Source organism: Neophocaena asiaeorientalis, unplaced genomic scaffold, assembly GCF_003031525.2.
Source record: "Neophocaena asiaeorientalis asiaeorientalis breed wild unplaced genomic scaffold, Neophocaena_asiaeorientalis_V1.1 scaffold295, whole genome shotgun sequence".
Taxonomy (NCBI): Eukaryota; Metazoa; Chordata; class Mammalia; order Artiodactyla; family Phocoenidae; genus Neophocaena; species Neophocaena asiaeorientalis.
In genome coordinates, this window is record NW_020174718.1 from 1,418,841 (window position 1) to 1,444,386 (window position 25,546).

Consider the following 25,546-nt stretch of genomic DNA (forward strand, 5'->3'; position numbering starts at 1 on the left):
GAGCGGCATCCACTGGCAGCAGCTTATCTCTGCATCCTCTACCTTGCTCTGTCTCCTTGTTTGTTTCTCTCGCTACTTACTTGGCCCTGACTGTGAATAGTCAATCAACTTCTTTGCCACTTTCCATGTTGGGAGGATGGAGATGTATTCTGATCTAATAGAATCAAAGTCTTCATAATTATCACATTGCTGACCATAAACGTTGGGTGTTGTGGCTCCTTGGATCCTATAACGTGGGTCACGTAGGGATGCTTTAAAGGGACAAAACCAGGCATCCTCCCAGAGACTGATTTGTTGCCTTTTCAGCCAGATGGTTCACCAGGTGGGTTGCAGCCAAGTCACTAGTCTTTCCCTCACCAGACGACAGGATTTCCTCTGACCACGGCACCTGCTAGTTTAAAAGGGAAGTCTAGAACCACTTCCCACACGGGGGAGGGGGGTGGAGGCTGGGTGTGTGTGTGTAACTCTGCAGGTGCCAAAAGTCAGCAGAGTTCTAAAGGCAAGTAACCCATGTCTTCCATGGGGGTACAAAGGGGTAAAAGAAAACAGGATTTGCAGAGAGATTCCCCAGGATACTAAAGCTCTGGTGAAAAAATCTATTAAGAAATCTGTAAAATCCCCTGGAAAAATACATAAGAAAGGGAGAACAGCAAAAAACAACAAAATGAGAAAGAGGAAATAAAAGGAATCTAGACAAGAGAACCAAGATGTTGACCTGTCATATATCAGAAAACATTTTCCTAGTCGATGAAAGGGCTTGGTGAGCAAAGCTAAACTTGTGCATCCATGGTAATACGTGTAGTTGATTATAATTGTTTAAACCACTTAATCATTTCAGGTAGAGTTTATCCATAGTGGTAGACTGGGTAGACTGACACCCAAGTAAAACCGTTTTTGTTACAAGTCAGAGATGCATACATTTGCATCAAATGCATAAGGCATAATGGCTGTTGATTAGTGGACTAATAACCAGGCAAAAACCTGTCTCTAGGTAAGTTGACCTGAACAGCTAGTGACCTGGGAGGAATTCCCTCCCGCTGAGTGGGCGTACGTGGCAGGGAATAACTCATTATACCAGTGGGTGGGCACTTCAGCTGGCCTGACCCTTTTTCTTCTCCTTTCCACCCTCTTCACTCCTTTTTTCCCTACTCTTTTGTTTCTTATTCTACCTCAAGTTCACTGTTAATTAGACAGTGAAATGTCTCATTTCTCCTAGATGGCGAGGTGAAATTTTCCTAAAAACAGAGCATTCAGTGTCTGGCAATAATTGATTTTCATCATAATGGCTCTCTAATGAACTGTTGAGTTTCAAAAGAAGTTTTCTCTGAATGAAAATTTGTCTGGTCACCATGCTTCAGGCGTGAAGAGATAACATCGTAGGGGAGAAGAGACACATCTTCCTTACAGAATAATTCCAAGTGATGTATCTAGATACTCTCCATCCAAGAGGGCAAGATTGGGCTTCCCTGGTGGCGCAGTGGTTGAGAGTCCACCTGCTGATGCAGGGGATGCGGGTTTGTGCCCCGGTCTGGGAGGATCCCACGTGCTGCGGAGCGGCTGGGCCCGTGAGCCATGGCCGCTGGGCCTGCGCGTCCGGAGCCTGTGCTCCGCAACGGGAGGGGCAAGAGGGCAAGATTAATCCCTCCCCAGCTCCCACCCACACTGGGCTAGATTTAGTGACTCCTTCCAAAGAATAGAGTATGGACAGGGAAGGGAAAAACAGCAGTATTATAGTGGAGAAACCTGGCAGACAGCACCTTAACCAAGTGTTGGAGGGTAACATCCTCAGTGATGTCATGTAGATATCAGGTACCTGCTGACATGTTATGCAGAGAAGGGAACTTTGGCACTTTCCCAAAATGCATAACATAACCTCAGTCTAATGAGAAAAACATCACGCAAACCCAAATGAAGGGACATTGTATAAAATTCCTGGCTGACACTACTGGAAATTGTCAAGTTCATGAAAAAATATGGAAAGATGCAGAAACTGTCAGCCCAGAGGAGACTAAGAAGACTTGATGATGAAACGCAATGTGGAATCCTGGATTGAATTCTCAAACAGAAAGAGGACATTGAATGGAAAAACAGGTGAAATTGGAATGAAGTCTTGCTTTAGTTAACAGTAACGTAGCCTTGTTAGTTTCTTAGTTGTGACAAACAATATAAAGTTTATTGAAAGAAAGTGAACAAAAACAGCAAAAGATAACATCTTTTAATTGGCTACCAAGTATTCGACCTAGATTTTTTTTTTTTAGATTTTTAAAAAATTTATTTAATTTATTATTTTTGGCTGTGTTGGGTCTTCGTTGCTGTGCGCGGGCTTTCTCTAGTTGCGGTGAGTGGGGGCTACTCTTCATTGCGGTGCGCGGGCTTCTCTCATTGTGGTGGCTTCTCTTGTTGCCGAGCACGGGCTCTAGAGCACGGGGCTTCAGTAGATGCGGCACGTGGGCTCAGTAGTTGTGGTTCGTGGGCTCTAAAGCACAGGCTCAGTAGTTGTGGCGCACGGGCTTAGTTTCTCCGTGGCATGTGGGATCGTCCTGCGCTCGAACCCTTGTCCCGTGCCTTGGAAGACAGATTCTTAACCACTGCACCACCAGGGAAGCCCTAGATTTGTTTTTAACATTTCAGTACTCCTCATATCTTGTTAGTACACGGACCATCTGTTAACATAATGAAGTGTTCTGTTTGTAACAGCTTATGACAGGCTGCTTGGTGTATAAAGCAGCTAAAATCAAGGCTCTTGATTTGACATGACAGCTTAATTCTGTGTATTTCTGTAGATGTGGTCTCGGTCCTATCTTTGTCTAGAGAGATCTTGGGCAAATGTATGCTGTTTGAATCAGGATGGGTAAAATATTCAGTGTGGTTACCTCCACCCCCAGAAAATAACTGAAAACACGTGGTCTCTGGAAGGTGAGCCAGCAGTGCCATCTTTCCATATGAAGACCTGCTTGACTATAATTAAAACTTTCATTTGACTATTAAAATTAAAGAACAGCTATAAATTAAAGTAACAATATTAAAACCTCCGGGGGGTAAGTCTAAAACTCCTCTTTAATTAGAGAGCTACAAAACCTAAGGAACACTAATTCTTTTCGGCATCAAGGTCTCATCTTACAAAGAAGCTGGTATTTTGTAAATCACAGCTCTTCCAGGGCTGAGGACAAATTTTGGTTCTTGCTTGGGATTACTGCCTGAAAGATTTTGCCCTTTAAGAACTAGGCTATAAGTTAGAGAATACTAATTTCTTATCCTGATTGGACATATGAGAATCTGGGTGGTCTTGGTCATGTCATGACTTTTCTAGATTAGAGTTTCCATAGTTCTATAGTTAGATGTTGGGTTATTAATTTTATTTGACTGTTGTAGTTCAAAAAGTTTGAAATTTTTATTGCAATAATGAAAATTGTAGCCCTTCTCCTTAAAAACGGAAGGCATTAGTAATAGGTGGTGGATTCGGTTTTTAATTGTATATTCTTCTTTGTACTTTTCTGTATTTTTCACATGTGTGTATCTGTAGTCATATAAACAGAAAACTGTATTTGAAAGCACTGTAAGGACATATACTAGTAGATTTTTCATTAAGACTTACTGAGTTTAAGATATTGTGCTCAGGTGGGCCTTAATCCTTCACTTTAATGACAGTTTTGCCAGGACAATCTGAAAGTTGAACTTGGCTTTCAGTTCATCCCCGGACTGCCCTTCTCCATTTGCCAGTCTTAATATTTGTGCTTTTTGTTTATGGATCTTAGTCCTCAGTTTTTATCTTTTTTTTTCCCATTGGATTAAAACAAACAATGAGCTTTAAAAAGAACACTCCTCGGGGGTCTCAGGCGGTCACAGGAGAGAATCCAGGTCCTGCTTGGAGTCAAGGTGAGAGCACTGAGCGAGGACTGAGGGGAACCTGGATCCCAGAACAGAGTTGGCCCTTGGAGACCATAGGGCAGGATGAACACGTGCAGCACTTCCTGACATCCGGGTCTCAGAGACGCTGGAACTCCTCATGGTAGATATCTCCAGAGAGCTTATATTTACTCTAAACTGAGTTTTGCCAGACCGTCCAAGTGGATACTCCTGGTTTTTCCTTACCCATCAACACATTACACTGTAGAGGATACAGTGGCATAAAATTGGTGTAATCCAGCAAAACTCTGATATGCAAACAGGACAACACAAAATCATGAGAATAGTTTTCTATCTAGTTCTAGAAAAATGATTCATATTTTTCCTCCCTTCTTTCTTTCGAGGTTTGTAAAAAGGCAAAATTATATATATATAGTAATTCGGTGCCTAAAAGTTTGAACTCTGGAAAATGGGATTGCCACTCTCCATGTTTCCCATTGGCTAAAGAGATGCTTTCTCTAAGAATATGCAAACTCTCTAGTCCAGTCTTTTACATCTTTAAAGTTATACCTGTTTGTTTTGTAGCATAATGGCACATAATGTAGCATAAATACCTGTTTGTTCTGTAGCATGGCACTACAGTCAGCTGTATCTGAGAACAAAAGTGTATATCTCAATGTGATGAACGAGGACATAGGAAAACTTGGAGAGTTGAATGTTGTCCATGGTTATCTGAAGGTGGCAGAGATCTGGATTTGGTTGAGTCACTTCCGGTTTGATTATCTCGGCTGTTTGCCACCAATCACATTTAAGGCTTCTGCCATCACATGGTTTATTTTTCATACATGCTGATGTGTGTATGTCAAATAGTGCAAAGGACTCCATGGTAATTTTAACCTACTACCTGGGTCTTTAGTTGTGAGAACCACAAGGTACGTCCCGGTTGACTGAGTTTCTTGAATGAATGAAATGCACAACAAGTTCCCTTAGCAAAAGTAAAATCAGCCTCCCCTTTGAAGATGTGGCATGATTTGTAAACCTGACCACTATAAGGACATCTTTGCTAATTTAATACACATCTATATACTGCTGCTTTTTCATTCAGAAAATTTTCATTTCAAAGAGAGAAAAATCTTCTATAATGATTAATTCATTAACTCTGATAATATCTCTCTACATACCAGAGTCAGCAAACTCTGGCCTGAGGGCCAGATATGGCCAGCTACCCGTTTTTCTACAGCCTGAATGCTAAGGCTGGCATTTGTATTTGTAAAGGACTGGAAAACAAAAGAAGAATACTATTTCTTGGCGTGTAAAAATTACATGAAATTCACATTTCAGTGTTCATAAATCAAGTTTGATTGGCGCCCTCATTCATTTGCAGCTTGCTTCTGGCTTTCATGTTCAATGGCAGAGTTGGGTAGCTCTGACAGAGACTATATGGCCTGCAAAACAGAAAATATTTACTATGTGGCCCATTTCAGAAAACGTTTGCTGCTTCCTCTTCCAGACAAAGCTATTTTTGGAAAGAGAACTGAGGCCCAGCATGAAGTGGGTAGACATAGCAAGATCACTGCAATGAACTGGCCTGGGATGTAAACCAAACTTCTCATGTGATGTAATTTCTAGCGAAGCGTCTTGCATAAGTGGGGGAAATTAAAATCTGGAGGTGAAAGTAGAAAACAAAAATCTAAATTTTGCATAGTGGGAATGTTTGAAGGCTAGAGCCCAAGGATCGAGGGCGTATTTTATCTATTGCCAAAATGCGCTTTTTCTGGAGTAGCATGCTTCCCTTCCCGAAAGCAGAGCCAGGCAGCCCTAGGCCATCACAAACCCTTGCTGATTGATTGCTGGATGAGGGTCACGTAGCTCTGACTTTGGTCGGTGTAGGCAGTGATCATGATGACCTTTGAATGTTTAGGGTCTCAAAGCACACATTCTTTGAGGGGGGGGCCCATAAAAAGGCTGAGTCTGTGTCCTTCCATGAATGGCCCCCTAGAAGTGCTATAGTCAGGTTCTCAAAAGCCTGCCTCTTCCTTTTATTTTGGGCAGGTTTTAGTCCATTTGTGAGGGGATAATGAAGGTTAGAATTTCAGTACTTGTTACAACCTTGTCAGTGGTGGAGGACGGACGTGGCTAAGAACAATGGTTATAATTTCTGGTTTGTGTGTGTATGTGGCTATCTAATGTTTTATTTGGGGGTAATTTCGTGTATATAATTTATAAATACATAATACATTCTTTACATATTTGTGCGATCAAACTTTTAAAAAAATTTTTTATTGAAATATAGTTGATTTACAATATTGTGTTTCAGGTGTACAGCAAAGTGATTCAGTTATACATATATGTGAATATATATATATTCTTTTTAGATTCTTTTCCCTTATAGGTTATCAAACTTTTTTTTTGGTGGGCGGGGCCTTGCCGCGTGGCATGGGGGATCTTAGCTCCCCGACCAGGGATTGAACCTGTGCCCCCTGCAGTGGAAGTGTGGAGTCTGAACCACTGGACTGCCAGGGAAGCCCCAGACTTTTTATTGATAGTTTTATTTGTGTCATCAGATAATTCACATACTTGTTTTTTGCTTAATTTTCTACTGTTGTATAACAAATTACCACAGATTTAATGGCTTAAAGCAACACATTTATCATCTCACAGTTTTTATCCATTAGGAGTCTGGGAATGGTGTAGCTAGATCTTTGGCTCAGGATATCACAGAGGTGCAATCAAGGTGTCGGCTGGGGCTGTGGTCTCATCTGGAAGCTTGTGTCCCCTTCCAAGTTCGAGTAGTTTGGGGGCAGAATTCTTTTCCTTGAAGCTATAAAACCCATGGTGGATTTCTTCTTCAAGGTCATCAGGAAAGAGTCTCTGACTCAGAGAAGGCCTAAGCCCTCTTTTAGAGGATGCCCAACTGATTAAGTCAGACCCACCCAGGATAATCACTCTTCTGATTACTTAGAGTTCACTGATTTGGGACCTCAATTACATTTGCAAATTCCCTTCTACCTTGCCATATGATGTCACACAATCAAGGGAGTGACATCCATTGCCTTTGTCATGTAACATAACCTAATCGTGGTGTAACACCAGGGGGCTGAGATCATAGATACCATGTTAGAATTTTGGCTCTCACACCAGGCAAGGGAAGCATGACTCCAAGAGTTGGAGGGAGCCAGTTTTGAATCTTACCTCTTCCACTAACTAGCTGTGTGAATGTACAAGTAATTTAACTTCTCCGTGCCTCCGTGCTCTCAACTGTAAACTGGAGATCTTTATAGCATCATTTTAGCGTTCCAGCATCTACCACTTCAGGCTGGTGCCAGAATTCAATAAGATAATACTTACAAAGGGTCTGGAACTGTGACTGGCAAATAGCAAGTGGTGAACAGGTGTCAGATATTTTCATTCATTTTTATACATACAGACGTTCTGTTCATCCAACGGAAAAACGATATTGGACATTGCCAGAACGTGCATCACAGGATCTTCAAGAACGCAAGACAAGAGGAAGGAATTAGGAATGCAAATTAATCCTGGTTTTATAGTAGAAAGGGCTTACTGAGAGCAAGCTAGTTCAGTAAATGGTGCTTGAAAACAAAGTGAGATAAGTCTGTGAAAGCGTCTGCACCGAATAACTGTTGCTTGAATTTAAATCTGGACAAAAGTACACGCTTAATAATTGTCTGGGGATTAATGGATGTGATTATCTTCTTTTTAAAGTCAAATCACTGCTTAACCAAATTATTTTTTTCTCTTTATTGTTACCCACAGAACTATTTGAACCTGACAAACATTTGATCTGTCCACGTGGCCCCTGCGTTCTTCCCCGATCTAAGGTAAGGTCTGTTAATATGAAACCAATAGAGAAAGTCAGAGTGTAAGAACGTTTGCCAAAGATCTTGATAAAGTATTGTGTAGCAAATGGAGAAATACAAATATCTAACCCAGGACCTGTAGTTTCTGTACTGAGTGATAATTCTCACCTACCTCCTAGTCACAAGCTAAAGGCCTGTGTTAAGCCGTTCCTCTCTGAAGGGAAGGAGAGAGAAAACAAAAACAAACTCCCCCAAACAAGGTGACCCCCCCCAGAAAAACACCACTCTCAATTTGCTCGTGTCCTTGGAAGTAAAGACAAAGAGATTCCCTTGATTACAGACTTGCTGATCTGTGGAAAATCCACAACCCCACGTTACCTCGTGCTTACAACAATGGGCAGACAGAAATCACACACTGCGGGCTTTTGTCTTCTCCTTATATTGGCTTCTTCTTCTCCAGAATGGCTTCTGGTCTGGTAACAGGGAGAGGGCCTGCTGGCTGAGGAACGCTCTGCAGAGTGGCTGGTATGGCTGTGGGTGGTGCCTGGGGAGCCTGGGAAAGGAGAATTCCTGGGAACCGGGGCTGTGCTGTAGGTCCAGTAACTCAGCCATCCTGGAATTCTCGGACATGCCTGGTGCTTTGGGATCCTCGGAGCTCCTATCAGAGTGAACCGAAGAGCTAACTATTCTAAAATTTTACAGAAAAGAGAGGGGGGAGAGAGGGAGGGAAATGACATCAACATACAGCAACATTCTGAGTCTCATTGTCAAGTACTAGCAAACCATCCTAAGTAGCAGATCCAGATCTTGCTAAATTTTTCATAAAATAGGAATTATTTTAGACCGTAGGAGCAAAAGGACTATAGGATTGGTAGATCATTTATTGTCTTACTTCAGAATCTGTCTCTGTATATCATCTACTTTTATCATTAAATCACTGGAGGAACATAGAATAATGGAGGCAACCATCCAGATGTTTCCAAGCATCCAGGTGTTTGACAGTGTGGAAGTCTATGTGGACACAAAGTGTCTGGGCTTTCCATGGACTCATTGTTTATCCTTTTGATTTATTTGCTTATTTATATGTATGTATTTGGAGGGGTGGGATGGGTGGGACACGAGCAGATTTCATTCATTCAGCACACACTTAGGAAGCGCCTGTTATGGGTAAGACACTGAAAGACACACAAAGGAAACACAGAGGGGCTTGGGCCGTAAGAGATTTGCAGTCCTATCCCAGGGACTAGAAATCTTGTGACAAGCATCGTTCAAAGTTGTATTGACTCCCATACGCCTAACTCATCTTCTGGCAAAGCTGGTCAGAACCATTCAGCGGGTTGCCGAATTCTACAAGAGAACAAGAGTGAGGTTGAACTGACTGGTCATTCAGCAGATGTGGTTAACTCGATTTCCAGTTTACCAACGGCCAAACCAAAGGCTTCTAGTAGGAGTAAGCCAGATTTCTGTCAGTCTCTTCCGTGTCTCTTGCGAGGGAAAAACGGCCATCTGGAAGGCGAAATTGCAAGCAGCCAGTCAGATGCAGTTTTCACCTCTGAACCAAGTGTTCAGTTTCGCCCACACGTTTCCTCCAGCGTGAGTTTCTCATTCAGTGATCCCCAGCTGTATTTTTTCCCATTCAGCTCATCTCACTTTCTTTTTAATCAGTGACAAAACAGGATAAAACACCTTTATTATTATTATCTGAAGCTCAGCATTACACCTAGGATTTATCTCTTTAAAAACTAGGAAGCCATGGCATTTATCAAAAGCAGAGAAGCGGTAGATGTGACTAGGGGTTCATATTGCCAATGGGTATTGCAAATTATACTAAGAAAATCTGAGAGTGAGTATCTTGTGTTATTAGCTTCTCAAATTTGATGACTACTATTTTATGAGTGTCTTCTTTTCCTTCTAGACATTTGTGGCATTTTTCTTAATGACCAAATATAGATATAGATATGTAATTTGTACCACCTGCAGCATTATTGTTAAGAGGAATAATCCACGTGGTACTGATGCAATTTTAGTCTTATATTTCTGGACTCTTGGAACCATTTAAGCAGCTGGCCCGTGGGTGGACTCCTTAGAGCACATTTGAAAACCTTATAGAGAGGTACATTTTACCCATGGCTGCACCATTTGGCTGTCAGAGTCCCTGGAATGTTCGGGAAAGGATGCTAAGTCAACACTCCACATGACTTAATTGGGTGTTTCCATGAAAGATATAATAAACCGTGCTTCTCTATACTGTCTGAAGATGGGTCACGTGGCAGGGTCTCTGTTGACAAAGGCCGCCAGGAAGTGACTCTCTCCTCCCCAGAGACACCATTTTCAAGCTGCTCTTTTCTGCTCAGTAAAGATTAAAAAGGAAGTGAAACCTTTTGCACTCTTCTGCACTGTTGTTTTTTGGTGTGTTTTTTTTTTTTCAGACAGAGCAGGAATGCCTGCTCATACATTCTTCCAAGACTTGCTAAGAAAGGCTTGAAAATAGCAGGCAAAAAGTGTCTATGTTTGCTGTCTGTTCTTTGGCTATGGAATAAAAACAAAAAAAAAATGACATTGAATCTGGTGTTTGAAATGGCAGTGCTGTTGTGGCTATGATGACTGGCTTGACAAGCCCACAGTATTCTTGAAGCATGAGCCTGTCCCAGGAGCCAGCTCAGCTGTTTCTCAAGAATGAGACGGACTGGGGCCCTGCAGCAGTGTTTCCTCTTGCCGACCTTTCAGCCGCTGGGCAGAAACACATGCAAATAAAAATCAAGAACCCCAGAGAACAAGCAAATCATTTCCAGACAGGCTGATAATGAACTTCAAGCCTTCAGCTCCAATATCACTGATTGAAATCCATTTGTTTTAGCTCTTTAATAGAATATGAGGTTAAATACACAAACCTACGTTTTTAGAATTCTCTCTTGTATTCATACCAGCGTGCGATTTTTTTTTTTTTTTAAAGACAACATAAAATAGAGTGACTTTTTAAAAATCTAGCTTTTACGTCTTAATAAAGCTGGGGGGGAAAAAACTAGCATAGCACGAGAAAATAGAAAATGCTTTCAGATTTCCTCTCCCTGATTTTGAAGGTTTTCTTTTTCTTTTTTCCTTTATTAATAAACCTTAAAGATTTAAAAATGTAAGCCAGGTGTGAGCTCTGAGGGAGAAGGTGCATTTTATTCACCTTTGTGTCCCAGACAACCAGAGATGGTGGGGTTGGTGTTTGTTGAACTCAGGAATCTTCTCCCTCCCATAACAGGGATAAGTCCCTTTTATAACTGTGAGTCTGCAGGAATCTGAGACCCAGAGTAGAGAATCTCTGCTTATTTTTCTAATCTATCTAATCTGTCCTTCGAATTCTTCTATTTTGGATAACGTTAGATTTGAATCACGAGTTCCTGGGTCCGTAGTACTGTTTGTACTCCTGAGATTACATTGAGAAGTTTACTAGACCGTGCATCTCTAGAGCCTTCCTTTTCCTTTTTTCCATGTGTCTGGAGATGTAGTGAGAAAATCTGCCTTCAGCTACCTCAGTGGTTTGGCAGCCCTGACTTCCTGTTCATCATTTGCGTTTCTATGGCCTTTAAGCTAAACGGTTCAAAAATGTAACGATCATTTCATTAAACTGTACTTCTCTGTCTCTGGAATGAATATGACAATGTTTGGGTCATTTCAGAACCGGAAAATTAAAGCCCCAAAGTTGCAAAGATTTTTCTCTCTTGTCCTTGTGCGTATATATGCAGTATATGAATAAATCGTTTAGTGCTGTAAAAAAGTTTCAGATTTTTTTCCCTTTGGGTTGGAAATAAAAGCCCTTTTCAGAGACTTCGATGATTCTTCCTCCAAACCTTAGCCTTATTCACACATTCTGCTAACCAAACCGTCCTTATAAAACCAGTAGAACCCTCTACCTTTGGGATGGGGCGGGGACCACAAAGAAATTAGCTGAAGCATTCAAATTCTCCTTTTCTGGGACTTTCATCCTCATTCTCCTCTATGACAATCCCTTGATCTCTCCTCGTCCATATATATTTTTCATTTATATTGATATATTTCATTTCTATTTTCCATTTATATTGCTCTATCAGCAGTTCTGTACTTCTTAAAAAAAGCGACCCCTTTTTGGTATCCTCAAATTTTTGTGGCCTGCCGTAAGATACTATGATTATTTTTACAATTTTGAAACTTATTTAAAAAGAATCTTCTGGCTAGGGCATTGCATTCTTTTGAGTGGGAAAATACATATTTGATATTGAATCTCTCAGTCCCTGTTATAACTGTGAGCCTGCAGGAATCTGAGACCCCTAGTAGAGAATCTCTGCTTGTTTTCACTCAGCCACTAGGATGCTTCCCCGCCTTGTTTTCTAATTGCTTCTCAGCATCTCATTTCAGGGGGTGGGAATTAAGCCGTCTTTTCCTCTCACAGGCAGAGACCAGCTGTTCATGCATTGCTTGGTTCATCCTCTTGATCAACTTCTGCCTGGGAAGATTCACTGCACTGTCCCTTCAAACACATCTCTGGTTGCTGCAACTAATTTTATGTTTTAGTACAAAGTAAAGGACCTCTGACCTCCATCTAGTAAGAATCTGACCAAATGTTCGTGAATTAACAGTTTCCATCTTTGCAGACTTTGGCCTTTGAAGCTTGTTTGGCTTTCTTTTCTTACTGTTGCAGAGTCTTTCAGTTTTCTTATGAGCATAAAGGTTGCAGAGACCTATTCCCTCCTGAAAGGACCATCAGGGCTCCTTGGCTGGGTGGATGAAGGGTCCAGGCCTGACCCGTGGGCTGCTGGAATAGTCATGTGAAAAAAAAAAAAAAAGGCCCCATCAACCACTTTTTCCACCTGTTCTTTAGTCTCGCTTGAAAATCGTTTGTTTCTAATGTCTTTTCATCACAGTTTTTACAGTCATCTTGTCAACAAGTTATCCTAAAAATTGTTGAAAAGGCCCCATCCATTCTCAGCACAGAAGCTCCCCTTTGGATTCCTTTGTGACTGTTATTTGGCTCTTAACATGTGGCTGGTATGAACTTGTTTGGAAAATCCCGACCCACTAGAGTCACCGAGGCCTTCCTCATGGGATGGTTTCTCGGGACTTCTTCATCTAATTGGCAATGACCCCAGAACCTTACCTCTACCAAGAAAATGTCCCAGTTAACTCAGCTCCCAAGGCTCCTCAGTACTTCACTTCTCTAGGTTGCTTGATGTTGAACGTAAGTCACCTGAACTGCGGTTGCATAGAATTGGTTGGGAGTCACACAGATCTCTCTGTATATGGACTACTAAGAACTCTTCACTAGGTCTAGATCCTGGCTTATGTTGCCTTCTTTGAAAATAGGTAGAGATGCTCTTTCATATTAAGTAGTGTGTGGGGACTTGCCATTGGCTTCAAGGTTTTTTTTTAATTGCATGGTTCTCTGATCTTGTTGGGGAACAGGAGACCAAATAGATCTAGATTAGGGCACCCAACTGCAGTCAAGATGTATGGGTCTGCTCTTGGCTTCTAATTCGCCATGTGACTTTGGGCGGGTCCCTCTCTCTGGCTTTGAGTTTCTCATTTGTAGAACGATGGAATTGGATCAGGGTCTTTCCACCTCTAAAGGTCTGTGATTCATAGGCGAGCCACAGTATCATGGGTTCCAGCACAGCACCCCACAGCCTTCTCGCTCACCCTTCCTGGCACACACGCACATCTCCCTGTAGGACTCCCTAGTTTTTAAAGAAGGGCAAATGGAAAAGGAGACCTGAAACCCACGTAGTTTCAGTTCTGACTTAGTGAGTTTTGAATTTAAATGCTTTCGCATATGAAACAGTGAGTGGGCAGAAGAATCCTATAAAAAGAGCGCCCTGAGGTTGGATGAGCAATGCACAACCCCTTTCTTTGGTGGTTCTCTTTTGGAACAAAACACATCATTGCTCAAAGCCAGAAGAGAAAAAAGAAGAATAAGCGGAGGCATTGTTGAACAAAGAGAAATAGAACATGGTGGCCTGTGTATCCACGTAGGCTCTTGGCAAACCTACCTACTTCTATTTTTTTTTTTTTTGCTTTGTCATATTCCCTTTCTTTTTTTAAAAATTGAATTGTAGATGATTTACAGTGTTGTGTTAGTTTCAAGTGTACAGCAAAGTGATTCAATTATACATATGTACATATATATATTCTCTTTCAGATTCTTTTCCCTTATAGGTTATTATAAAATATTGAGTGTAGTTCCCTGTGCTATACAGTAGGTCCTTGTTGGTTACCTATTTTATATACAGTAGTGTGTATCTGTTAATCCCAAACTCCTAATTTACCCCTTCCCACCTTTCCCCTTTGGTAACTATAAGTTTGTTCTCTATGTCTGTGGGTCTATTTCTGTTTTGTATATAAGTTCATTTGTATCATTTTATTTTAGATTCCACATAGAAGCAATATCATATGATATTTGTCTTTGTCTGGCTTACTTTACTTAGTATGATCATCTCTAGGTCCATCCATGTTGCTGCAAATGGCATTATTTCATTCTTTTTTATGGCTGAGTAATATTCTATTGTATATATGTACCACATCTTCTTTATCCATTCATCTGTTGGTGGACATTTACAACTTACCTACTTCTAATGCTGCCACATCTGCCTGTATCAGGATGAGTTCTGGGCCTCCAGATTTGAAAACACAAAACAAAATAAACAAATTAAAAAAAAACAGTGCTAAAAGGGAAAACTGTCGGGACTGATGTTACGTGCAATAGCATCTTCCAGGTAGCTCTGTGGGATGAGTAACACTTGGGTTGGGCAGTGTGACAATGCTGGGACCAAGAATGGTGGACGATGGTGCATCACCATTGCTTCCTACAGATTCCGACCAAGGCAGAGATCCCTGTCATTAAGGGGTGTGAGTACACGGCCTGCAAATAGTATGTTTGGCAACTTTTAAATTCATTTGAGTCCAGACCGACAAATGTGTTCTAGGCAAGTGATTGCATGATTTTCCACAGGATTTTGTCACACCAGCCCGTAAATGAAATACAAAAACCGATCAGGGAATGAGGGAGGTCTGAAATGTGCTTGGGAGTGTGAAGAGAAGATGGAGGGGAATGCTAAGGGTTTAAATAGGAAGAACTAATGAGGAAAACATATGACTCTACTACAGGGGAATTTTTCCTCTTTTGGCCATTCCTGACTTTCCATAGTAGTCACCATTCATCTCAAGCTAGTCCTCTGATACTTTTGCATCCTAGAAAAATGAAGAGTCTATAAAAGACAACATCTTGTAGGCCTGGTGTGTTTGTAACTGCCTTTTTGAAAGATGTTACTGATCTGCCCATGAGTGCCTTTCCAAGCTTTCATTGGATTTTTCGTGGGAAGGGAAAATTAGTTTTCCTGTTGAAATACTGGACCCCAAGGAGAAGACCTCTTTTTCTGTGAGCGATGAATAAGGAGAGCGGATATGATGTATTCAGCAGTTTTTTTTTTAATTGAAGTGTGATTTACAATGAAGTGATTTACAGTGTTGAAGTGTGATTTACAATGTTGTGTTAGTTTCAGGTGTACAGCAAAGTGATTCAGTTTTAAATACATATCTATATAGATATATAGGTATACACATATGTATATTCTTTTTCAGATTCTTTTGTCTTATAGGTTATTACAGAATATTGAGTAGAGTTCCCTGTGCTATACAGAAGTCCTTGTTGTTTATGTCTTTTATATGTAGTAGTGTGTATATGTTAATCCCAAACTCCTGATTTACCCCTCCCCTTTCCCCTTTGGTAACCATAATTTTGTTTTCTACCTCTGTGGGTCTCTTTCTGTTTTGTATATAAGTTCATTTGCATCATTCTTTTAGATTCCACATATAAGCGATATCATATGATATTTGTCTTTGTCTGACTTCACTCAGTATGATCATCTCTAGGTCTAACCATGTTGCTGCAAATGGCATTATTTCATTCTTTTTTATGGCTGAGTAATATTCCATTGTGTATATGTACCACATACTTATCCATTCATCTGTCAGTGGACACTTAGGTTGCTTCCATGTCTTGGCTATTGTGAATAGTGCTGCAGTGAACATAGGGGTGCATGTATCCTTTTGAATTATGGTTTCCTTTTGATATATGGCCAGGAGTGGGATTGCTGGATCATAACGGTAACTCTATTTTTAGTTTGTTTTTTTTTTTCGGTACGTGGGCCTCTCACTGTTGTGGCCTCTCGCATTGCAGAGGACAGGCTCTGGACACGCAGGCTCAGTGGCCATGGCTCACGGGCCTAGCCACTCCGTGGCATGTGGGATCTTCCCAGACCGGGGCATGAACCCGTGTCCCTTGCATCGGCAGGCGGACTCTCAACCACTGTGCCACCAGGGAAGCCCTATTTTTAGTATTTTAAGGAACCTCCATACTGTTTTCTATAGTGGCTGCACCAATTTACATTCCCACCAACAGTGTAGGAGGGTTCCCTTTTCTCTACACCCTCTCCAGCATTTATTATTTGTAGACTTTTTGATGATGGCCATTCTGACTGGTGTGTTCAACGAAGTTTTAAAACATCGTCAGTTTTGCAAAGGTACCTAAAGAAAACATGACATACAGATTTGTGAGTAAGGGTTCAAGGGAAGTCAGACCTTATGCAGAAAGTAACATAATGTGATGGTGTGCAGGGATGAATGAAGAGATGTAGCTAGAGAATCATGAAATAAGAACTGAAAGTAATGTTGGTTTTTCTCTTGGGCTTAGAAAGTTTGGGGAACCATTTAATAACAAATATTCATGATTCTTCTTGGTGCGTTAGAGATGGGAAAGGTTGATTCCTACAGCTTGCTGTATGCTTGGGGCTTTTCCAACTTTTGGAGTTAAACAGCGACTAAAATACAGAGTTCCTGCCCCAAGGGAGCTTGCATTCTAGCAAGGAGACACTGACCGCCCCCCACCCCGAAACAAAAGGAATATATAATATGCCAGGCATGTTGATAAATGCTTTGGAGAAAAGTAAAATAATGTGAAGGAGATGGAGAGAGAATGGGAGCGTGGGGATCCATGCTATTTTATTAGACACATTATGATTGTAAGAATCATTAAATCTAGTCACCATTCTACCTCTGCACAGATGAAGAAACGGGGGCACTGAGAGATGGCCCAAGGGCCCCCAGCTGGCTATGCCCCCTGGGAATAAGACCCAACTCTTGTGACCCAAGACCAGTGCTCTTCCCTTTTGCCTCCATCCTCGGCTTGCCCCCAGTTGGAAATGAGCTGCTGCCATCCGATTTTGAAGTCTTATCATTTCTTCCCTTTGCAATCAGTTTGTATTGATTTTCTTACGAGTACAAAATAAATTGTTCAACACTATTCCTGTACCAACTTGTGCCAGCAGTAATGGTACCTAAGATGTAGAAAGGGTTAATTTACCAGTTGGTGACTTCGGAGTGGTCTAGAGTTGACCTCATCAACTCTGTGGTCCTTAAGCACTCAGGACACTTCCTACTTTAATGTGCGCGAGAGTCAGCTGGGAATCTTGTGAAAATGCAGGTTCCGATTCAAGATGTCTAGCTGGGGACCGAGATTCTGCATTTCCAGCAAGCATTCTGGTGACGCTCATATTACTGGTCCATGGACCACACTTGAGTAGCGAGGGTCTAGGCGCCTCTGCTCCACTTTGCTCAGCACAACTGCAAGAGAAACCTCAGAGTCAAAGCTGGCATTTCCTTTCTTCCCTTCCCTATTGCCCTACTCCCCTCCTTTGGAAGAATCCAGCTTAAAAAAAGAAAACGTTATGAAACACCAGTGCGAAGCCTGAATTACAGTGTTAGGCACGTAATTATCTGGGCAAAAAACAGATGTTTCAGACTCGGGGTTAGCTCAGCCCGCTGCCGGGGCCACATGGTAAAGTCGCTTGATGGAAGAGCCAACCAAGGCCACACAGTTTATGCCAAGAGAAAAAGGGGTGCATGTGTCTGAAACTCGGGGAGGGGAGAAGTGAGTAAGGGTTACCGTTGCATAAATAATATAGGAAGCGTCTCCCCGCCAGATTGCAAGCTGAGACTCCTGCGTGCTAATCTCGGGTGCAAGGGTGACTCGGTCTGCGTCTGCAAATGAAAGCTTGCATCCTTGGCTGGGAAATAATAATAGGAAAAAGCCTGCCCCATGCTGGAGCTTTTCCTCTGTGAGGGGCTGCCGCTATCCACTGTAAAGATCCTTTGATTGAGCCATCCTGAAGGAAGGCGCAAGCGTGAACCGGGACTTGATTTGGGAAAGGTGGCAGAAACAGTCTGTAGAGAGCAGGATTCTTTATTTTTTTAATTAAAAAAAATTTTTTTAAACATCTTTATTGGAGTATAATTGCTTTATAATGTTGTGTTAGTTTCTGCTGTACATCAAAGTGAATCAGCTCTACATATACATACATCCCCATATCTCCTCCCGCTTGTGTCTCCCTCCCACCCTCCCTATCCCACCCCTCTAGGTGGTCACAAAGCACCGAGCTGATCTCCCTGTGCTATGCGGCTGCTTCCCACTAGCTATCTATTTTACGTTTGGTAGTGTATATATGTCCATGCCGCTCTCTCACTTTGTCACAGCTTACCCTTCCCCCTCCCCATATCCTCAAGTCCATTCTCTACGTCTGCGTCTTTATTCCTGTCCTGCTTCTAGGTTCATTGGAACCTTTTTTTTTTTTAGATTCCATATATATGTGTTCTTCCATATGGTATTTGTTTTTCTCTTTCTGACTTATTTCACTCTGTATGACAGGCTCTAGGTCCATCCACCTCACTACAACTAACTCAATTTCGTTCCTTTTTATGGCTGAGTAATATTCCATGGTATATATGTGCCACATCTTCTTTATCTATTCGTCTGTCGGTGGACGCTTAGGTTGCTTCTGTGTCCTGGCTATCGTCAATAGTGCGAGAGCAGAATTCTTGCAAAACCCGCCTTCTGTGGCTCTTTACAGAGCCTACAGTAGCACCTACTTGCTACCCGCCACGGCAAGTCTTTTGTCCACCACCTGGGCTGGCCCTGCGCGTATGAACGCGTGTTCTGGGGCCCCAGAGGGCAGCTCAGGAGGGAAAGGCCAGCCCCTGTCCCCCCACCGTGACCTGGCTGAGCTAGGGAGAACTAAGCCCCCAATTGCGAGCTCAGTTGCTTCTCAGAGGAAAATGGTGTAACAGTCATGATAAGAAAAAATTGAATTCACATCTCTAAGTGGGCAAAGGCTAAACAGTTCCCATTATTCTTGGGGAGGCAAAAGCAGTTCTGGCGCGCCTAGGGTTTCACAGCTCTGTGGAGCGTCATCTCAGTCTGAGACTTTGGGCCATTTAGTCTGTGTTCAGTAAGATCTGGCGGAGGTTGTGAGGATGGGGTGACGAGTGGGTGACAGATAGCTGACTTTGGATTTCTCGGCGTTTGCCAGAATCTCAGAGGCTGCCTTACTCCTTCTGTAGTTAAGACTGGTTTCGCTGGGATGATGATCGCTCCCCAGAGGACAGTTGGACTCTCCCTGACCCTCTCAGGAAGGACAAATGGAATGCTCTGAGTCCCCAGGAAATGGCCCGGAAGGTTGGACTTCATTCTGGGAATTTTCACTGGTCTCTTTTGTTTGAAGTTGAGCTAAAGGGGTGGCAAGTAGAGGTGCACTTCTTTTATCAGTTACTAGAATGTTTTCTACCAGCTGGATAAGCCACCCAGGGAAACAAAGGCTAGTTTCCTGGTCAATATTAGGTCCAGTCTGTGACAGCCTCCCAGCCTTGGGGAAGGGAATAGTGAAGGCAAACGCCCTTTTCTCTGTCACCAAATCTCGGTCCATTGCAGTGTCTCAAGGATGAGGCTGTGAGGCAACCTAGCTATCGCAGGCCTGGCTTTTCTGCGTGAGACTGTGATCTCGGCTTCGCAAATGCCAACTGTTTCCAGAGGGAGATTCTGGGAAGTCCAAGGAAAAAAAAAACCTTTTAGTTCCAATGACCCTTCTCACCATCACTTTGAATGGCTAAATCTTTTGTACTTTGAATTGTCCACATTTCCAGATGTGGCATATTGAGCGGACACCCACTGATAGGGCCACTCTATACCTCTACCCAGTGAGCCAGGCCCCAGGAGGGGGGTGAAGCAGGGAGGGGCCGGGAAAAGTTCAGTCCATTTTTCTTATTGTACCACTGATCTTACAATGTCGCCATGCCCTTAAAGCCAGTGAGCATACTTGTTTTTGTTTGAGTAAACTTTTTGCTCTGGGATTAAATTTGCAGAAAAGTTGCAAAGATAGTACAGAGAGTTCCCATATACCCCTCATCCACGTTCCCCTAATGTTAACATTTGACATTTCCAACTGTTTGTCAAAACAAACTGATATTGGGGCAATGCTATTAACTAAACACCAGACTTTATTTGGGTTTCATCAGCTTTCCCATTAATGTGCTTTTTCTATCCCAGGAGTCAATCCGGGGTATAATATTGCATTTGGTAGCTTTTTTCTAGCAAACCTCCACTTGCACAAATGTAGCTGATCTTTCACCAGCCTCCCTGAGCACCCGTTCTGTGCAGGACCCTGGCTGGATTCTGAGAGGCAGAGATGAAATGTCCTCAGGCAGTCGCTGTCTGGCTGTCGAGGCTGATGTTCACATACCACCATGGGATGCTCACAACCAGTGTGCTTCGCAAATAGAGCCTCTGGGTTGCAGAGCAGAGGTATCGGTGAGGATAAATGTACTATGCGCCCGGGAACGTCAGAAGTCATGCCTAGCTAGCGAGTGGGCTGGGAGGGGGGTCTGGGAAGGTGATAAACAGGGTTCTGCCCAATTTGACTTCAGTAGGAAAGAGAAAATACTGCGGGGTGCTGAGCTAATCATTGCCCCGTTCTAAGCATCTATATTGCCAATGTCCTGGTCTCCAAAAACAATGAAACGAAGTACCCTAATACTGGGAGAATGTGTGTGTGTGTGTGTGTGTGTGTGTGTGTGTATGATTTCAAGCAGGGCTCATTAGGAAGAAACTCCACCAATCTTTCTTTTCTTTAGCTACATGGTAGCTGGTTGAACTATTTGATTTTATAGCAAAGAACTCACAAAAAAAGTGCCTTTATCCCCAGGCTGAAAGCACAAGAAAACACCCCAAAACCTGTACCATGTCAGCGCCCAGATAGAAAATCATTCACTTTCAGTGTTGGTTATTCGTTTTGTTGGTGGGAATCATCTCCCCTCTTCTCTCACACTAGCAGTGCTGACTCTTATCCAGGCAGAGGCTTGACTAGTGGGGCGAGGACCCACTTCCTCCATTGAAACCAAATGACTGCAGGGAAGCGGGGCGGCTGAGTGACACACGGCCTCAGTTTGGTCCCCAGAGATGATCCTGGGGTGTCTCAGGGAGAGAGACCCGACACTGTTGAAAGCAGTGCTCTGTCTCCAAAAGCAGGGTGTCCACTGATGTCAGAAGAAATTGCAGTGTTGAAAACCTACGGGATTTCAGGTCGGGTTCAACCAAAGTGTTCCCAAGTTCTGCTTTCCATATTCAAAGCTTAACTTCTGTTCTCTCATGAGAATTTGCTTTCTTGATGTGGAGAGGCCAAGATGTAGCATCAACGCTCTGGTAGTCAGGTCTTCCACAAAAATTCTCAACGTGCACAGGCCACGAGCAACTCCAGACTTTAGTAGTAGAGGTGGGAGTGGGGTAGGGCTGTTGCCGAGGGCCAGGCAGGACTGGGAGGGCTGTCAGCATTCCAGCTATTTAGCACCAGGACTCACTAGGCTGGTGGGCTTAACTTAAAGAGGAGAGAAAGGCGAGGCTCCAGAGTGGAGGTCCGGGGGGTAGGGCAGGCTTCCCTGGGTGAGGCCCTGGAGGCTGAGGAGGCGGGGTAAAGTGTGCCTTTCACGGCTGACTGGAAGCCAGTGTGACTTCACTAGCTGAGTGAACCTGAATCTTTCTGAAGCTCAGACTTTTTTCAGCCATACATGAGAGCATTCTCATGTGCAGTGTCTATTTTACGGGGCTCTAGTAAGAATTCAGAAAGCAGACGAATGTGCAGTAACTGTATTATTACCTGATACAATGAGTAATCGAGCGGCTATTGTTTTCACTACTTCATGTATCTTAAAAGAACACTTTTCCTGCTTTTGAATTCCTAGAAATATGGGGGTCTTGGCTCAGTGAAAAGAGAACTAACGTTATGCTACTAAGAAAAAAACATATAAAACAATATATATTGCCTGTTGTGGTAGAGAAAGTGATGGCTCTGCAAAGATGTCCATGTTCTAAACCCTGGAACCTGTGAACATGTTACGTGACGAGGCACAGGGGAATTCAGGCTGCAGGTGGAATTAAGGTTGCTAATCAGATGAACTTAAAAATGACCTGATGATCCTGGAGTGCTTGGGGGTGCCTGATGTAATCACAAGGGTCCTCAAAAGTGAAGAAGGAAGATGTGACTATGGAAGAGAGAACCAGAGAGGTGGCAGCATGAAAAGGACTTGGCCTGGCAGGGTCAGCTTTGAAGACGGAGGAAGGGGGTCGTGAGCGAAGGAACGCAGGCAGCTTTAGAAGGTGGAAGAGGCAAGGAAGTGGGTTCTCACGGAGAGCCTCCAGAATGTAGCATTACTTGGCCAGCACCTTGATCTTAGCCCAGTGAGATCCCTGCCAGACTTCTGATCTATAGAACTGTGTGATGAAAAATTTGTGTTATTTTAAGCCACTAAGTTTGTGGTCATCTGTTACAGCAGCGATAGAAATCGAATGCACCTATATAGAAATTCTGGAACAATGGCACATTCTTGGATATAGGAAAGAAATGTTTATTAGCTGAACGCTTTTTCAGGAACCTCTTTCCTTCTTCTCGTGTATAATCACCGACACATTAGTATTTTTCCCCCGTTTGCCTGGCATGAATTGTGAGCTTGAACAGCTATTTACAGAGCTCTTTTTACACTTTCTATTATGTTTGCAGAGATTTATATACAAAATACAGGGAAGCCTGCTTCAGCTTCCCTGGCTTGATTTTGAACAGGGAGTGCCAGGGGTAAATTAAAAGGGAAATTCCAACTCAAGGGCAAGGTGATGTTGATAAAGTCCTACTCAAAATATTTACAGAAGAAAGATGGGTACGGTCAAGTGGGCTTTTTCTCTATGATGTCAAGCTTTCCGTGGGAACAATGCAGATAATATTGCTTGTTCCTTTGCTTACTTATAACCTAAAAGGAGGGAGGGGTAAATGACAGAAGCCTGATTCATACTGTTGGACCCCTAAAGGAGCTCAGAAAGGGAGAGGAAAATCTAAACTCCTAAGTCGACATCTATAAAAGGATTTGGGACTGAGGATGAGGAAGTTCTGAGGCCTGCTAAAAGGGAAGGAAGGGCTTTATTTACTGGCCATGGACTGTACTTCCTGTTGTGACGCTAACGCTGTTTCATAACAGCTGGGAGGCTGCAGTACCTTGTGGGACAATGCGGAAGCAGCACTCTTGGTTCCTCCACATTACACAAGTGAATGACCTCTACAGTGCAGTGACACAGATGTAGGGAAAAGAACGGGATACTTGCACTGGCTCTTGCAGACACGATCAAGCTTTTATTTTAATTGCAGAAATATCTTTTATATATACTATGATCGAATATGCAGCATCTCCTGTGTTCTTACAAATGCTCTTTGCTTGTCTGGGGATTCAAAGGGCTGAAAGGGATAAGCACCCAGCGGGGCAGCCCTGTGGCATGTTATGAGTTGTCACTACACAGCCAGGAGCTACAAAAGCCAGTGTGGTCCGTGAAAGAAGGAATTAAGTTTATGTCTTTCTTATCAGATAACTCTGTCGCAAACGCCATGAAAATCGTTTTTGCAGATTTGCTTGGCAGGTCAGCCAAAGAATTGGGAAACAACATTTCAAGCCTGATGGGAGACATCTTCACCTGCCTGTATTGTATCCTTCTGAGGATGAAGGGTACTGTGGTTAGGTTTGCACATGCAAAATGCAGTGACAAACCACAGAGACTTCCTGGATGTCTCATTGGATGAATACTCCAAAATTTAGATTTTTTTCAGCAAAAGGATCTTTCAGGTTAGAGGATAGAGGTGGGGCTCTGTCATCACACAGCGTGGTGTCAAATTCGGGTTGGACCACTTACTAGCTGTGTGACCTTGACTAAATTAATTCACATCTCTGTGCCTCAGTTTTTCTCATCTTGAATGAGAGGAGTAGTACAATGTATGCCACGTGGTCATTGTGAAAATTAAGGAATGCAGTATATGAGGCCAGTAGAACGGTGCCTGGTGCTATAAACTGCTTAACCAGTGCTAACTATTTTGCTTAGACAATATGGATATATATTCACGATGGCAGAATAAAAGGTACGAAAACAGTAAGTTACTACAGGGAAGGAAAGCACTGGAAGCCTTGGAAGCGGTGCACATCACCATGACACACAGTACCATTTGTATCCATGTTCAAGGCTCTGCACAGTCTCCGCCCAGCGTCTTTTCCAGTCTGCTTCCCCGCGATCATCCTTCAGGAAGCTTCTGCACCAGCCACCCAGGTCTCCAGGACTGGCCCATCTGCTTTCCTGAACTCAGACATTTTTCCCCCGTCATATCCATACCTCTGCCCATCAATTCTACTGAGAGTTCCTCTCTTTCCCTTTGAACTCTCCCTCCTTTGAGCTGACACAACTAAAAGTCAAAAGGCTTTTTAAACAAAATTATCTGAAGGGACTTCAGATGTCTTGCTCACGTTATACATTTAAAAATCTAGACCACAGAGCTTCAGCGCACGTCCCAAGCTGAGGTGTCAGCTCAGCCGTTTCACGAGGAACTCTGGTCTGAAGGGCTGGGGGCAAGGCCTGTGCACGGGGCCTGCTATGAGCAAGTGAAACAGACTAAGCACAAAGGGAAAAAAGGTGGATGGGCTAGACCTGAAGTGAGATGGCCAGATTTATGTCCTTTCCAGATGAAATGTGGATCCTCTCGCAACAGGAGCCGTGTGGCTGACAGGGTCTTGGCGCTCCAGCCGGGTGTCAGGCCTATGCCTCTGAGGTGGGAGAGCCAAGTTCAGGACACTGGTCCACCAGAGACCTCACGGCTCCACGTAATATCAAATGGCGAAAGATCTCCCAGAGATCTCCGTCTCAATGCGAACACCCAGCTCCACTTAACGACCAGCAAGCTCCAGTGCTGGACACTCCATGCCAAACAACTAGTAAGAGAGGAGCACAACCCCACCCATTAGCAGAGAGGCTGCCTAAAGTCATACTAAGTTCACTGACACCCAAAACACACCACCGGACGCGGTCCTGCCCACCAGAAAGACAAGATCCAGCCTCAACCACCAGAACACAGGCACTGGTCCCCTCCACCAGGAAGCATACACAACCCACTGAACCAACCTTAGCCACTGGGGGCAGACACCAAAAGCAACAGGAACTACAAACCTACAGCCTGCGAAAAGGAGACCCCAAACACAGTAAGTTAACCAAAATGAGAGAACAGAGAAATACACAGCAGATGAAGGAGCAAAGTAAAAACCCACCAGACCAAACAAATGAAGAGGAAATAGGTAGTCCGCCTGAAAAAGAATTCAGAGTAATGATAGTAAAGATGATCCAAAATCTTGGAAATAGAATGGAGAAAATACAAGAAATGTTTAACAAGGACCTAGAAGAACCAAAGAGCAAACAAACAATGATGAACAGAACAATAAATGAAATTAAAAATTCTCTAGAAGGAATCAATAGCAGAATAACTGAGGCAGAAGAATGGATAAATGACCTGGAAGATAAAATAGTGGAAATAACTACTGCAGAGCAGAATAAAGAAAAAAGGATGAAAAGAGGACAGTCTTTTTAAAGAAAAAAGAAGAATTGAGGACAGTCTCAGAGACCTCTGGGACAACATTAAACACACCAACCTTCGAATTATAGGGGTCCCCGAAGAAGAAGAGAAAAA

General features: G+C 43.0%; 1 protein-coding gene across 4 annotated transcripts in view; it reads left to right on the forward strand.

Annotated features, from left to right (window-relative positions):
• The window catches only part of LOC112409742 (toll-like receptor 8), a 144,202-nt gene that overhangs the window by 107,493 nt on the left and 11,163 nt on the right, over window positions 1-25,546 (forward strand). For all 4 annotated transcript variants that reach the window (XR_003005222.1, XR_003005221.1, XR_003005224.1 and 1 more), the window contains one exon: window positions 7,621-7,685. The gene's annotated coding sequence lies outside the window, so the exon portion shown is untranslated. The remainder of the gene's footprint in view (window positions 1-7,620; window positions 7,686-25,546) is intronic.